General features: G+C 38.2%; 1 protein-coding gene across 6 annotated transcripts in view; it reads right to left on the reverse strand.

Moving 5' to 3' along the window:
* limch1b (LIM and calponin homology domains 1b) overlaps positions 1-16,372 on the reverse strand; it is a 112,449-nt gene that overhangs the window by 75,096 nt on the left and 20,981 nt on the right. The window lies entirely within an intron of this gene.

Raw genomic sequence — 16,372 nt, forward strand, 5'->3', positions numbered from 1 at the left:
AGGATATTTTAATGACATAACAGAGGCCATTCTCATGCCTCTGTGTCCGAGTTTACCACTTCCTCATCTTTGCTGTGTTATTAGAGTAGGGCTCCGACTGAGCACGTTAGCAGGAACACTATAGTGAAGCAGACGAGAGCACAGCGGATGTTTTCTTGTGAGAGAGCAGCCGTATTGTTAGTCTGAGAAGGACCCGAAAGCTAAGAGGTCTGATATGGAGTTTTCAAACAATCCTGGAATGTGCAAAACAGATCCACTTTTAAAAATGCAATCAGTCTTAGATGTTATATGTGCCAGATCCAGGGCAGGAGGAAAAGGATGTCTGGTTTAGTTTAGGCTCCGATTGTTTTGGTGCTACTCTGATAAATTATGGCTGAATGAGCCAGGTGACTTCAGTACTGGACAATGTGGGTAAACACACAAACCACAAAAAAGAAAAACTGTACAAATATTATGTGTGGAGGGGCACGTTTGCCTCGCACCTCCGGCGTGGGTGCGATTTCCCCCTCCGTCCTGTGTGTGTGATGTTTGCATGTTCTCCCTGTGCTCCAGAGGTTTCCTTCCCTAGTCCAAAGACATGCATTGTAGGCTGATTGGCATTTTCAACCGTAATATGTGAATGTGTGTGTGTGTGTGTGTGTGTGTGTGTATGTGCGATTGCGCCCTGTGGTGAGTTGGCACCCTGTCCAGAGTGATCCCCCACCTTGTGCCCGAGTTCCCGGGGATAGGCACCAGGCTCCCCCACAACCCTGTGTAGGATAAGCAGTATGGAAAATGGATGGTTGCACGGATATTATGTGCTGTATGTACACACACTTGCCACTTTATTAGAAACACCAGTACACCTGCACTCATTCATGCAGCCAATCATGTGACAGCAGCATAATGCATAAATCTTGCAAATACAGTTCAAGAACTTTAGATAATGTTCACATCAAACATCAGAATGGGGAAAAACGTGATCTCAGTGACGTTGTTCGGGGCATGGTTGTTAGTGACAGATGGGCTGGTTTGAGTATTTCAGTAACTGCTGATCTTCTGGTATTTTTATGCACAACATAGAGTTTACATAGAATGATGCAAAAAACATCCAGTGAGTATCAGTTTTGTATCTAGAAACTCTTTGTTGATGAGCGAGCTCAGAGGAGAATGGCCAGAGCTGACAGGAAAGCCATGGTAACTCAACATAACCACTCTTTACAAACATGGTGAACAGAACAGCATCTCATAACACATCAAACCTTGAGGGGGATGGGCTACAGTAGCAGAAGACCACATCGGGTTCTACTCCTGTCAGCCAAGAACAGGAATCTGAGGCTATAGTGGGTATAGGTTCACCCAATTCTCCTTCAAAATAAGTTCAATGAAATGTCTCTTCACGGTAAACTTCACCATATCAGCAATGACACACAATTTTTAAATCTGTTTATGTGGCGCACCTGACATACAAACCACAGTCTACGTTGTTACTAATGATAATGTACTAGAACAAGAGCATTAATATAAAACTTCTGTTTTAACTTTCTGTTTTAAAATTAATCACCACCTACTGACCAATCAGAATTGAGAACTCAACAGTGCTATGGTATACATGAGATTATACTGTACACTGTACTGTACATACTGTATACATATACTTATATAGACTATGCAGTTGTATACTGTTTTATCTGTATATTTTCTACATAATGATCATATTTTACTTGTACATACAGCAGGTGATATGCTAAACTGTAGTACTTACACTGCTCATTTATTTAACTCACTCCAGTAATGAAATATTTTAGTTGTTATAACCCCTTTTTCAATCGAGCAACTGCCTTGTAAGATTTCTTTACTGGCCAATAAATAAGAATCTGATTTTGTTATATTAGACTGTACTAGTACAAACAATCATTAGCATGAATGTAGAACTAGCAAGAAACAGGGACCGTGCTGAACGTCCCATCAGGGACAGTGTAGTCTGCAGAGACGGTGTCAGAGTCCAGCACTGGTAGGATGGATGATTAAGAGGCTTGCTTGTCAGAGAGCAGATTGCTGCTCTTACTGAAAATGAGCTTAGAAGCTTGGGCCTTGGCCAATGAAAACAGCTCCTGCCCACTGATAATCTCCAAAGCCTTACCTTTGGCACAACAGATGTCTAAAACCAAAAACGCTGTACTGCAGGATTCCGGGACAAGGCTGTACAAGATTAAATAAGGAAAGTGCGTTATTCACAAAACTATGGGTTGCTGAGATCAGGAGTGCACAGCAGTTTCTCCTGGTCACAAGAGGATCCCAATCACTTCTACACAATGATAAGCTATGATAAGCTTTTTCATGTGTTAAGAATGGGGTCTGGTCTTATTATCATGATTACATTTTCCTTATAAGGCCAGCTAAATATGAGTAGAGATGGGTAGCACATCCATCAGTGTGCTAAGAGCATGGCTAATTCACTTTAGCAAATTTAACACTACAGAGGGAGCTAAAAATACACTACACACTCTCCATCTACAGCCACTGAGTACATTCAGCCATGACTTAACAATTACAAAGCAAGTCTTCTTATGATTTAATCTATCATTAAGGAATAATGATTTTTTTCAGTCTTGCAGGCACATACCTGAAATGGCTCATTATATAAATTTGATGTAAATAATAATTTCATCATCAGCATTAATCATTCTGTTAATCCAAGACACTGAACTGTACTAGCACTTTCTTTTATTTTGAAGCACACTCCTAAAAATAGCATAACGGGTAACTGCTAGCCGAAGCAGTTACATGGCTAATGATTCATTGAGACTAGTTTCACATTTTGTGTCACTAGCTACCAGCCTGAACTGAATCATCACCACCAATATAGCCTATTATATACTACATTCTACCACAGCACTATTAGATGCTCTATTCTGATTGGTCAGAAGGTGTTGACCTGTATATTCCACATAAACATTTTTTTTAAAAGACTGTAACTGTTTATATGGTGATGTTTTCTCTGAGGAGACGTTCAAAGGGTCATGGTCAGAGGAAATACTGTAAGTTCACTTTTTTACAAAAATACAAAATAACTTCTTCTTCAATATTTTATTTAAAAAATGTAATCACTGGCAAATTGCTGTGATAAGAGGAATAAAACACCTGGATTCTGTTCATTTTTTAACATAATCCAACTATTCAAATTTACGCTTATTATGTAAACGTGTACAGTAATTTTTTTTGCCGTTTATTGGCACCATAGCGGGGGTTTTTTTGTTCCTCTCATCTTTTTTTATTCCTCTCATCTTTCCACTCACAGAAATCATTTTACTGAAACTGACATTAGTTTATATGACTTGTTTTAGAATTATTGAGGTTTGGATTAGACCAAACCAAATGACGTGACAGTGAAACAAGCTAATAACTATAAGGAGTCAAAAATAAATATAGACCCCTGTGGACCCCCTTTTAAGAAAAATCCACCGACAGAACGAGCGGCGCATGAAAGAGCGCTTCTCCATTCATAAGGGTAACATACCAATGAACGTACAAACTGAATCTCCATTAACCATTTTTTTCAGTAGACAGTGTTGCACACTTAACGAAGACACATCATTTTAAGTCTGTGCATGTCTTGACAGTGAAAGTAAGATTTTTTTTCCCACACTCCTCAGCTGACGCACTCACACTGCCACTGTGATGTGATCTTTTGGAATAAGTGATGGTGGAGCTGAGCCCATTCTTTTCTATGAGCGGCTCCAGGCCAATACTTGGCGAAGCGGTGAGATTAAATTTAACAATGGGAAATAACCATAAAAGAATATATTGTAACATTAAATCAACAGCTACTTCATCCGGTGCTGAACATGCAGTGATCCTTCTGGAGCCACTAACTTTTGCCACACAAACCACAGGTCACAGGGCTTTACCATGAATTTTATGAAGCTGATCCCGTTAACTACTGTTATGCCATTTTACAATGCTAGACTAGGTTTTGTTCCACTGTAACTGAATAATTGATATTGTGGGACTTGTAGTACGAAAGCTGCAATTTAAAAGAGGCCAGATCTCGAGCTGGAGGCTGATGGGAGCATGACTGGAGGTGGCAAGAGAGTTTCTGCTCTACTTTCTGTTTTTAGACATCACTAAAAGCAGGGAAGATAAGTCTGCTTTGAAAGTAAAAGAGCTCCTGAAATCCAATATGTCCTTTTCTTGCTTTAACCCAGGGTGTGCAGTAGTAAGGGGGTCCTTAATTAATAGGTTGTATGACCATGACCACCAAAGTTGGAAGGATTCTTAAAAATTACACATACTAAATAACTGTATTAATAAAAGCTAAAATATTTCCTCAAACACGTTGACACATATAGTCTAACTTTCACACCATCACTGAGTAAGTGAAACAATTCCGACATTACACTGTAAACTATCCCAAAGAGTTCTATGTATTATTTCCAAAGACCACCAACCATAAACAGCACATTAAGCAGCTTCACAAAACTAAAAAAAATACTGAATAAAAATTAATTATAAACCTAATGTATATATTAGTATAACCTACAGTGTGGTCTGAAAGTGGTCCTCTGAGACCACTAGTGAAAATGTGTTTATTTTGCATTCTTTTCTAATTTAATACAAAAATGTTCATTACAAATTATATTATCAGCAACAATCAGCATGTCCCTTTTCACTTTAAAGACAACATGCACTGGATTTAGCATAGATTTGTTTAGTTTGTATAAAATCTGATGATCCATATTAGGTCAAATCCACTGGAGTGTTGTCTAAGAATGTCCACACGTCAAATAAAAAGACTTCCATTGAAGATAAGGTAATGGTAGCTCAGTGATTAAGATGTTGGACTTCTGGGCAGAAGGTCAGGGGTCAAATCCAAGCACAAATCCTGAGCTGTCACTCCTGGGCCCTTGAGCAAGGCCCTTAACCCTCAACTGCTCAGCTGTATAAATGAGATAAATGTAAGTCGTTCTAGATAAGAGCATCTGCCAAATACCATGAAATAAATACTTAAGAAAAGCTGATCTTTTGTACAAAGAAGTTAACATGCTCGATATCACAAATTTGCTTACATTTAAATAAGTGACACTAGAAATAATGCAGAATCTTGAATATTAAATATTCGAGATAATGAACATTTTCTTTGTTTGTTTTAAATTTTTCAAAATGATAAATATATATTTATATATATATATATATATATATATATATATATATATATATATATATATATATATATATATCTCCAAGTTTTGGCCAAAACTGGGTTTTTTCCTGCTTATAATTTTGACATCTCAACAAAAGAAACTATGAATAATTACACCAAAATTATGTAGAATTATTATTTATTTTAATCTGGCCTTCCTGCACAGTGGTAGACACAGTCAGTCTGCCTATGTGATTTCCTTACACACTGAATGTCATGATTCAATGCTTCGAAGTTGTTGCAAACAGACATAAATATAATCTACTCCAATACTGGCTGTCAACATTTTTCATGCTCATGAAGCACAATGAAATTGGAATGGAGTCTTTAAATGCTATTTTCTTCCTTTTCACTTTTGGAAGTAACCAGATGTTAAACTGCTAGAACCTTACTTCTAGCTAAGCCACATACATTTACTCGAATTCAGATGTTTACCTGCTACTTTGTGGATACAGACATGACAAGGTTCATCTAACTGACACTGCACATTTCTGTAAAGTGATGCTCTGATCTTATGACCTCACCTGCAGGAGGCTATATGGTTGATGGAAGAATCAGTGCAGAGTCATTATTATTCTTGATCGTTATAAATACCCTACGTTTCAACACATGACTGACCAATGGCGCAGTGCTTAAAAACATCGCAGCCAGCCAGTGCGATAATCAACAGAAAGTCATGTTCTCTAATTATCTTTTCATGTTTTCTTTATTCTGTTGCATTATGGTACATGTGAGGGAAAAATATATATTCATGAAGTATAAAGGGGAGAACGTGTTACCTGACAGAGAGATGAAGACATCGGGAAATGTAGAGGTGCGTGAGAAATAAATCTTCGCATTGTGTGTATTCTTTGGTAATGGAACATTCAAACAGAGATGACACACAACAAACATGTGGTAGGCCCCTACATGTCCCAACAAACACACTCTAAGCTGATACAGAGATATAGGCTTGGGATTGTTCTGTAGGTCTATATGGTGTGAGTTTTACTTAATACCAGTTTTGTTAAGTAACACGTAATAACAACTCATTAATATATTATTCATTTTTTGTAATGTGCTTAATAGAACAGAACTAATTAAACTGAAATACATGCCTCTGTTACATCCCAGTACAACTTCCAGTCCGTGGAGAAAAAAAAAAGTCAAGTCATCAATGATGACAGCTTGTATCTTAAATATTTTTTCTTTTTCACTACTAAGAACATTCTGTATTTACAATTTTCTCTTTTTTTTCAGAAAAATTTGTGGACAAAAAAAGTGCTGTGGATTTAAGAACTAATCACAGCTGATCAAATTTCCTTTGCTCCAAAAGTCTGATAAGAATCCAAATAATTATGAATTTATGATTTTTATTGTCATCCTCATTCCTGAGTCACTACAGAACTTTCCTCTCTGTGTGAAAAAAAATATGGCTGACTCTTGCATCTGTTTTCCTCTAGTCCTTTTAGCAACATTGATATTTAGATTAATTGTGTAAAAAGTGTAGTAGATATGCGATGTTCTCCTATTGCTGTAATTCAGGTGAAGGGATGAGGAGTGTGTCAAGACCTCAGAATGTGACTCGTGTGAGTTGTGTGTGTTGGTTCTGTACACAAACACAAAGAAATACAAGATACATGTTCAGACATAGATGCATGCACGCACCTGCTAACCTGGGCAAGTTTTTCAACATAACAAAATAACACTGATGGAACGGAAACTGTGAAAGTCCTTGAAAGGCAAAAACATCAGACTTTTACAGCTCTTTATTTTTTTTAGATAATGCTGGATAATGACGGCATGAAACCACATACTACAGCTTGGGCAAAAATGCAAGCTTCAATCTGCAATGCAAACATGGTGGGCAGATTAAAGCACTTTAGCTTTAGAAGCTACAAGTTACAAGTTACAGCTAACATGTTTAAAAGGTCTTCGGCAAGTTTTGGATCGTTTTGGAAAATTTTTGCCATTAAATTGAGTGCAAGGAGCTGTGAACTGCACAAACACAGTTATGTGTGAGCATGGAGCAGTGAAGCAAGAGTGCAGAGAAGAATGTGAGAGCACTTCACTTCTGCAAGTACTGAGCACTGAGACATGGACACTTCCTTTCGCCAGCGTGTAATTCCACGCTCACTGATAATGCTCGTCCCTCAGGTCTGCCATCCTCATGCTCTCTTTTAAAAATATTGTTTAAACAGCATAACATGTTAAACATAAAACTCAGCACAATGAGTTCATTGCTAGCAGCCATGATGTCCCCGACCACATAATAATAAGTAGGTTACTCATTTCACATTTCACTATCATTAACAATATCGATATTGATGAGTACCAAAAAACATGTACTCAGTCTGAAAAAAGAAACAGATGCATCCCTGAATATAACTAAGGCTCATACACCGCATTAGGCGCGATTCAAGGTGTGATTCACCTGATAAGTGTGGAGCCCCTTAAATGACAAAAGTAGACTGGCAATGTAAAGTCTAGCTTGACTCCACGAACATAATACGTAGCCTAGCTGACCTATGAGAGGACGAGATGATGCTGTTACATGAAGGAAGCAAGTGCCGGTTAGCAGCAAAGATGGCGGAGGCTAGCAGTAGTGAGTGTGGTCCGACAAGCGAACCCGAATCTAACGAAACAAGTGAAGCCAACCTTATAAACAAATGATTTTGCACATCAAATGTCTGGAAATATTTTGGTTTCAGGAAGACAGACACCCTTCAACAGCAAAAAATGCCGAAAAACAGTGCAAACCTCTCGGTAACACGACCAGCTTATACCAGCATCTCAGATACTGCAAATCGCAGCATGATGAATGTTTAGCTAATCGGAATTCTGGAGCACAGCTTTTATTTTGAAGTGCAATTAATGTACAATGCAAAAATAGAAGAAAAAAAATCACAATAACATTTTTTTCCTGACTCGTGTAACCCTAAGTATAACTATAATGGCCAATTTAAAAGTAACAGAAATCCAGCTGAAATTCTCACTCATTAGTGAACCACTTATTCTTTAACAGCTGTAACAGCTACACACTAGCAGTACTCTTAACCCAAATCATGAACACACATTTTAATGTGCACCTCAGGCTTCACATACTGCAGTATGCAAAACATGGCAGCAATTCCTCACTGAGGTTCCAATTTCTTGGAAATATATTCCAGGTATTTTCGCAACACCATTGAATGCGGTTTAATCGTTGCACAACATCATGGCACCACAACAAGCTATCTGCCACAACTCATCCACACACAGAGCTGTCTTTGCAAAGTGTTGGCGTGTACCAGCTATCCTCATTACACAAGAGCTCTGACTGCCCGTAATCAGTATTACTATTATAAATCATAGCTTTTTTAACCCGATTTGGTAAATAAGAACAGAATACCATTGCCTTGGTTATTACCACTGTTATTTGCTCTAGAAACGCTGGAGCGCTATGTGAGCCTACATGCCCTTAATTCCACTAAATCACAACAAAGAATGCTTTTTTTTTTATAACAAAGTTCAATGTTCTGACAAGACACTACAGCTACCTGCATGACTGGTTTCCAATGTAAAGAATATCCTCACTGAAAATAATTACACACACAAAAAGGAACGAATATAACACTCATATTAAACTCAAGACAGCAAATCAGAATATGATATAAGAGCGTGAATATAAAAAGTGCCATATTTACATAAATCACTCATACTCACTTATGTATCACTTACCTATGGGATGTCTAGGTGCATTGGGAATAATTCCGGCAGGACCAGAAATGCATTTTAAACACCCATAAGAGAATCTGCCTAGATTTACGTCAACCACAAATCAAGAGCTGCTGATGAGAAATCCAGACGCCAACGTGTGTGGTGGGAGAAGAGAAAGAGAGTGTATGAGAGAGAGAGAGAGAGAGAGAGAGAGTGTGAGAGAGACAGACAGAGCTCCATAAATAATACAATGCAATAGTGCACATAGATGGTACAGAGCGGAACACATTTCACTTTCCACGTTCCTGTGGCTAAACTGTGACTTTCTTTCTCTTGGTGCCAATTAGCTCAGTTGTTTGTGGTTCTTACTCCTCCACGCTAACAAGTTCTCTGATGAGACCGACCATATTTAGAAAGCCAATGAGAGGAAGAAGGGTTTATGTAATTGAGCTTTTATATAACAGCTTTCGGAGGTTTGTCATTTCCAGCCTCTGCTCTGTCACACATTGCATTGTATATTGCTGGAGAACCACCTACGGCTGCACACACACCACCTCGCACTGCAGTGAGGTATGATGTGAAGGTGATTGCAGGAGTGGGACGACAACGCCATTCTTAAACAAGTTTGTCAATCTTCTTCAGCTTTGACACATACTAGGAGTTTCATAGACTAGTCAATTGGTAGATTAATAGGTTCATTAGTCGTGGGGATGTCAACTAGTCGGGGCATTTGGAAAAAACAGTGGAGAAGACGGTAAGGAGATGCAGGCAGATGGTAAAGAAAGCAGCTAAAAGGACTTTGTTAGTCCAGACTAGATGAAGCCAACAGTCAACTGTACAGAAGTCCAGAAAGGCCATGAGTTATTTATTTTTTTCTGTACTGTAATCTTGTGATCTCAAAAGAACAAAAGTTGTTTTCTCATGATCACGACTTACTTTTCTTCTGATCTCAAAAGAACAAAAGTTGTTTTCTCAAGATCAAAATTTATTTTCCTCATGCTCTTGCGATAACAAAAGTTATTTTCCGAGATCGCATACTAGCATTGCATCATTGTGGCCAGTGACACACTGTCATATATTCAGGGAAAAATTGGGGGAAAAATGTATTCAAACTCCACACAGTCACCCAATCTCAGGATCGAACCCAGACCCTCGGCTCTGTAAGATGGTTACGCTACCACTGCAACAGCTATTTTCTCTTAAGTCCCTGATTAAAGTTAAAGTAAAAACGGATGAGGTACATCATGTATGCCAAATTGTGCATTTCAGCATCATGAGATTTTGGAGCCACGGGTTGCACATCATTATCCAATCTTTCTCAGCTAGTTTAGCATCACATGAGAAGCACGTGCCAGGATAAAAAGGTGGATCCAGATTTGTTTTCGGACGCTACTGAGGCTGGAGTTGAACATAGTGGGAAAACCTCCCATACGCTTCTGTAGACATCACATACTACACCTAGTATTTTAAGAAATGCAACATCCTTAAGTAGTGTAATATAACACAGAGATTTATTTTTGCACATTTATAGCACCTATTTATTCACTTTCATCTTTAATAGTGTAGCTGAAAATGTAATCTGTACCCTGTATGTGGATTTAATTGAAGTGCGGTATGACACATTCACTGCTGCACAAAAAAACAGCCTTAATAACCATGTCTCGAAACAGCTTTTGCTTTAACTATGGAAAAGACGACTAGTAGACTACTTTTTGAATTACTGGCCAACTAGTAAAAATAGTAGTTGTGCAACTCGTAAAACATACACACAAAGCCATGCATTCACTGACCTTAACCAAACAAAGAAGCCTAAGAATAACTGGTGTACTTCACATAACATCATCTGAATGGCAACACTCAAATACACACAGTATTACAGAGAAAGTCCTCCATACACCACCACCACCACCACCACCGTGATGTTCTCAGTGACTGCTCATGCATTACATAAACCCACACTCACAGCTTACTCAGTTTCATCGCAATTCAAAGACTTACAGTCCAAATAAAGCAGGACTAAGGCACAAGGCAGCTCAGTGAGACTCAGCTTGTGTTAGGTTTATCCTAAGCTACACTGAGATACAGCTAAACACTTTTCCACCAGCCAGCTTTTCTCTATCATACAGGGAGGGTGAAGGCTAACACGTGTTTCCTCTGAGACATGTGAAGCAAGCCTCTGCATCTTTTTCAAATGCTGCTCATACTGTGGCAGCGTAACACACTCGGAGGAAAACGCTATCCGCCCTCTTCCACATAGAATTCCACAACTTTGCTCTGTGGCATCATCAGGATTCGAACTCGCAATCTCCCAGCAATAGTGTGAGCCAGTGCTGCTTCTCTTAAAGACTGAAACTTAAAAGGGTGCTTTATTTTAGTACTGTGGTCAAAATAAGTCTGTCCATTATGGCCAACATTAATTCAAATTTTAATTATTTGAAACATTTAGTATTTAAATGCACCCAAATATTAATAAGCCTATAATTTTATACCAAGACAGAGACACAGACAGAGCAAATATCATTTGTAATGCTACACTATACCAAGGATGGACAAATCACCAAAGGAACAAGCAGATTTCATGTCCAGGCTATTAGTTGTTTTTATTTAAATTCACAGCCGATCAGCAGACAAAGAAAAAAAAAAACATCTCTGAGTGATTGCATTTTTGTAAAGAGTATCCAGTGGCAGTGCTTTATAAAAGTCGGAGAAACAGGGAATATCCTCGGGGGAGCATTGCTGTTTCTCACTAACGTGACAAGCTACAATTTTCTTGTCTTATTAATGACAAGAAAGAGAAAACTGAGAGCCTGCTGAGGAAACGACTGTTTATAGCTGCTGTAATGCAAGCGATAACAGGAACTAACTTGTTTCACTGACATTCCGCAGCATTAAATGTAACTGACCCTGCTTTATGTGGTAAGATATTAATTTACCATTTAAATACCTACTTTTTTATTATTATATCTATTATTTACATTATGTTAGTTTGGGAAAGTTCAGTGCTGCAAGGACTTACCTGAGGAATTTAAGACTAGTTCCACTTAATTTATCATTCAAACTACACAATCAGTTTGATACAATCCATGCACTTCAACAAACTTCTACCTCCATCTCCCATTAACACACACACACACCATACACGCAGAGATATCAGTCCTTCTAAACACATCTGCACATCGCAAACCCTCAATCTGGCTTTCAAAACACAACAGAAAGATCATCCTGAGGATTTAATGGGGCTTAGCACGAATGAGCCATCATCTATCAACAGGCAGAAAAGGCAGATACATGATCTCTTACATGTGTTTTGGAAGCTGTGCAGTAGTTCTGTTTAATACCAGAGAAAAAAAACCTAACTGAAAAGTAACTGTAGGGGGTTAAAGGATGAATATTACTTATAATTAGCATAAACATTCATTTTCACTTCAGATATAAGTAAGTATTCATCAATTTCTCATCTGGATTATCTCACATCTGCTCAGTCAGTATGTAAATGTGCAGTTAGATCTTCATAATAATAATAATAATAATAATAATAATAATGAAATGGCAGGTTGGCACAGCAGGTAGCATTGTTGCCTCTCACGTCTGAAAAACACGCCAGTAGTTTGATTGGCTTCTCTAAATTGCCCTAGGTGTGAATAAGTGTGTATAGTCCCTAGTTACAGCTATCCAGGGTGTAACAGATGCTGATTTGGTAAGTCATATATACCCACAATGAATGGATGGATGGATTGGTGGATGGTTAAATAATTGGATGAATAAAAAGGTGGATGGGTAGATGACTACATAAATGGGTTTGGTTGGTTGGATAGACGGATGGATGGATGGGTTAATAAATTGATGGATGAAAGGATTGAAAGTTGGATAGATGAATACATAAAGGGGGGGAGTGGATGAATTGATAGATGGATGAATGGATAGAAATATACGAAGATGAATAAATAAATGGATGGATGGATAGATGGATGGATGGTTAAATAACTGGTAGGTTGGATGGATGGTTGGTTGGATGATTAGATTAATACATAAATGGGTTTGTGGGTGGATGGATGGATAGATGGGTAGAAGAATACATAAATGGGTTTGTGGGTAGATGGATGGTTAGATGGAAGGATGAATTAAAAAATTGATGGATGAAAGAATGGAAAGGTGGAGGGATGAAGTGAGTGAGTGGATGAACAGATAAATAAATGATAGATCATCATTAATAATAAATAATAACTAACCTTACAGAAGGAAGTGTGGTACAGTGCCTGTAGGTAAAGCTGTGGGATGAACACACACTGTACTTGTGGGTCAGCAGTTAGCTTTACACTCACAGCAGGACAATTCACAGTTTAATTACAGACATTTATCAAAGTGCCATCCGGAAAAGCCTCCAGGATCAGAGAGTCTTTCTCACGCACTTCACACACATCATACACACACAGATCATACATTTCTGAAAGCATAGCACTGTATCCACAGCTGAACTGTCCTCTGTTTCAAATATTCCTGTACCATGTGGAGTTCATTTCTTTATGAAGAAGACTGTCAAAGAAAATCATGTGTTTGCCAAAATAGATCAGTAGTGAGTCCCTCCACCTTTGAGGGGAAGAACCAAAGTTTTCCTTGTTCCTTTTGGTTACTGAGGTTAAAGTTAGGGTACAATTTAACTGCTACAATGCGTAGGAAGTTTGGTTAAAAATGAAAACAAGCAGGGCAGAAAAACAAACTCTAAAAAATTAAGCTCCTGAGCTACTGTATTACACGTCTCCTTGGAAATGCTGTAATAGTAATTCAGTGTAATTCAAAAACAGGGTTGTCAGGTTCCAATTGGCAGGAAACACATACGTGTTATACGGCAGTTTAGACGTTCTACAGGTGCAGCGTTGCCACATGCCAGTGGGTGGATTGCCTACTCCAAATTGCCCCTAGGTAAATGTGAATGAGTGTGTGAATGTGAGTACGGTTCCACTGGTTCCCTGTTACACTTATCCTGGGTGTAACTGACACTGACATGATAATTCTGTTTGAATACTATTTTTGTGCTTATACCCACAACTCAAATTCCAATTTTTCCTATGACATTATTTATAATTATAATAATAATAATAATTTTAAACAGAGCACTGCAGGATCATAATAACGCATAAAACTGACAATGTTAACATTCAGACACTTTGTGGAATGCTAAACATATTGCTGCTACAGACATACTTATTACTTTGAAGTGAAGTGACTTGTGGTGACCCATACTCGGAATTTGTGCTCTGCATTTAATCCATCCAAGTGTGCACACACACACACACTGTGAACACACACCCGGAGCAGTGGGCAGCCTCTTTTGCTGCGGCGCCCGGGGAGCAGTTGGGGGTTCGGTGCCTTGCTCAAGGGTCTCACCTCAGTCGTGGTATTGAGGGTGGAAGAGAGCGCTGGTCATTCACTCCCCCCACCTACAATCCCTGCGGACCTGAGACTCGAACCCACAACCTTCAGGTTCACCTTCAGGTTGCAAGCCCAACTCTCTATCCATTAGGCCACGACTGCCCCCCTGCTACACTACACTACTAAATATTTTACAGTTTACAGCCCATGTTCTGTAATTTTAGTGTCCTGTGTATTTATCGTTCTGTTGTGTCTATTTATTGTCCTGCAGCTCATCTCACACTGTCTTGTATTTGCACTTTATGTAGTCTTGCATACTGTTACGTGTTGCACATTGGTCCTGGATAAACAACATTTTGTTCCAATGCATATAAGCTATATAGAGGAATGACAATAAAAACCCACCTGACTTGACTTGACTAACCAGGAAACATTAGCAAACTAGCTAAAAGATCAGCTCGTTTTAAAAGAGAGATGGTTTACTATTTCACCTGGCACTCAGTAACTCCGACAGTCACACTGACATGTACAACAAAGTTTTTTTTTTTTTAATTCTTAATTAATTATGGGCTGTGTCCCAAACCACATGTATGTCAATGGTGTCCAGACTATTGATAGATAGATAGATCACCATTGAGGCATCCTATTTAGTACCCAGATTGCAGTTTGGAATACAACCCTGAATTCTCCTTGAATGTGTATTACTTGCCTCTTACAGACTTCAGATTATTCCACACAGTGAAGAAAAACACTACACAAGTGGTTGGAAATAGTATTTTTCTACCTGAGAGGACAGAATTCTAAAATCTTCTATCCTGTAGCATAAGAATCACATACAACATGTTTGAAAATGTTATTAGAGAACAGAAAATGCACAAAGGCATCTACACTTGTCCAGAAATGCATAATTTATGAATATGCAAATGGGAAATGGCCCCAACACTGCACACCCTGCCCCCTTCTCATATAAGCCGCTGTTGTGTGGTCTGCTTTGCACATCGGAATACAATTAGTTCTTTTCGTAATACAAAAACACTTTAAATACTAAATTAGATTTTCTAATACAATTTTTAGTTTCTTATAAGAACTCAACAAAACAGTCTGTGTATTTTAAAAACAACCTGGATTTCAATCTCAAGCATACAGACTATAAACAGCAAGCTTCAATCATCTGCAGTTGGACGAGCTAAAGCTGTGTATTTACAAACTAGTTGTAAATTGTACAAATACAACCTACACATGGATGAGTAGCTAAGAGCATGCCATGAAATGGAGTGAAGTGACCTGCAGTAAGGTCCAAAAGTCTAAGACCACACTGAAAATCTAGGGTTAGTTTTATTTAAAATTGGAAATAAACAGAAGGTTTTAGAATTTTAAAATATTTAAAACAAAGAAAGTAAATGTTCAATATCTTGAATATTTTATATTCAAGATTCTGCACTATTTCTAGGTCCCTACTTAAATGTAAGCAAATATTACAATAATATGTCATATTAAAATAATGTGTGATGTTGACCATGTTAAATGCTTTGCACAAAAGGTCAGATTTTCCTCATGCCTAATCTCTTCTACGGAAGCACGTGTTCAGACGATACTCTGATGGATCTGATCGAAAATGGATCATAAGGTTTTGCACAAACTTGTGGAGTCCATGCCAGCTCGAGTGCACACTGTCATTAAAGCAAAAATACTAAGAAACTAAGATACTAAGAAACTCTGAAATTCATGTTAATATTTCAAAGATATTACTTTTCACTCAAGTTGTTGTCAATAATATAATTTGTAATGAAAATTGTGTAATAAATTAGAAAAGAATGCAAAATAGAAGCATTTTCACTAGTTCTCTCAGACTTTTGGAGCCCACCGCATATAAGCAGTGTGCATTTTTCTGGTGCTTCTGGAAGACCTCACTATCCTGCCTGGAACATGCACAAGACCCAGAGCAGTACGCCAGACACACAAACAAAGACTGACCCTACATACCGTGCACTTGACCGAACTGCTAAGATGTCATACTTAACTGAATACAAGACCTCATTTAAGAAAAGAAAGTGTGGTATGAGTGTGTTCTGTGAGGATGAGTGAAAAAGAAACCATTCACTGAAGGGTTCTCATGATAATGTGAGCATTATAGCCAGGCTA

The sequence above is a fragment of the Pangasianodon hypophthalmus genome, chromosome 7 (assembly GCF_027358585.1).
Source record: "Pangasianodon hypophthalmus isolate fPanHyp1 chromosome 7, fPanHyp1.pri, whole genome shotgun sequence".
Taxonomy (NCBI): domain Eukaryota; kingdom Metazoa; phylum Chordata; class Actinopteri; order Siluriformes; family Pangasiidae; genus Pangasianodon; species Pangasianodon hypophthalmus.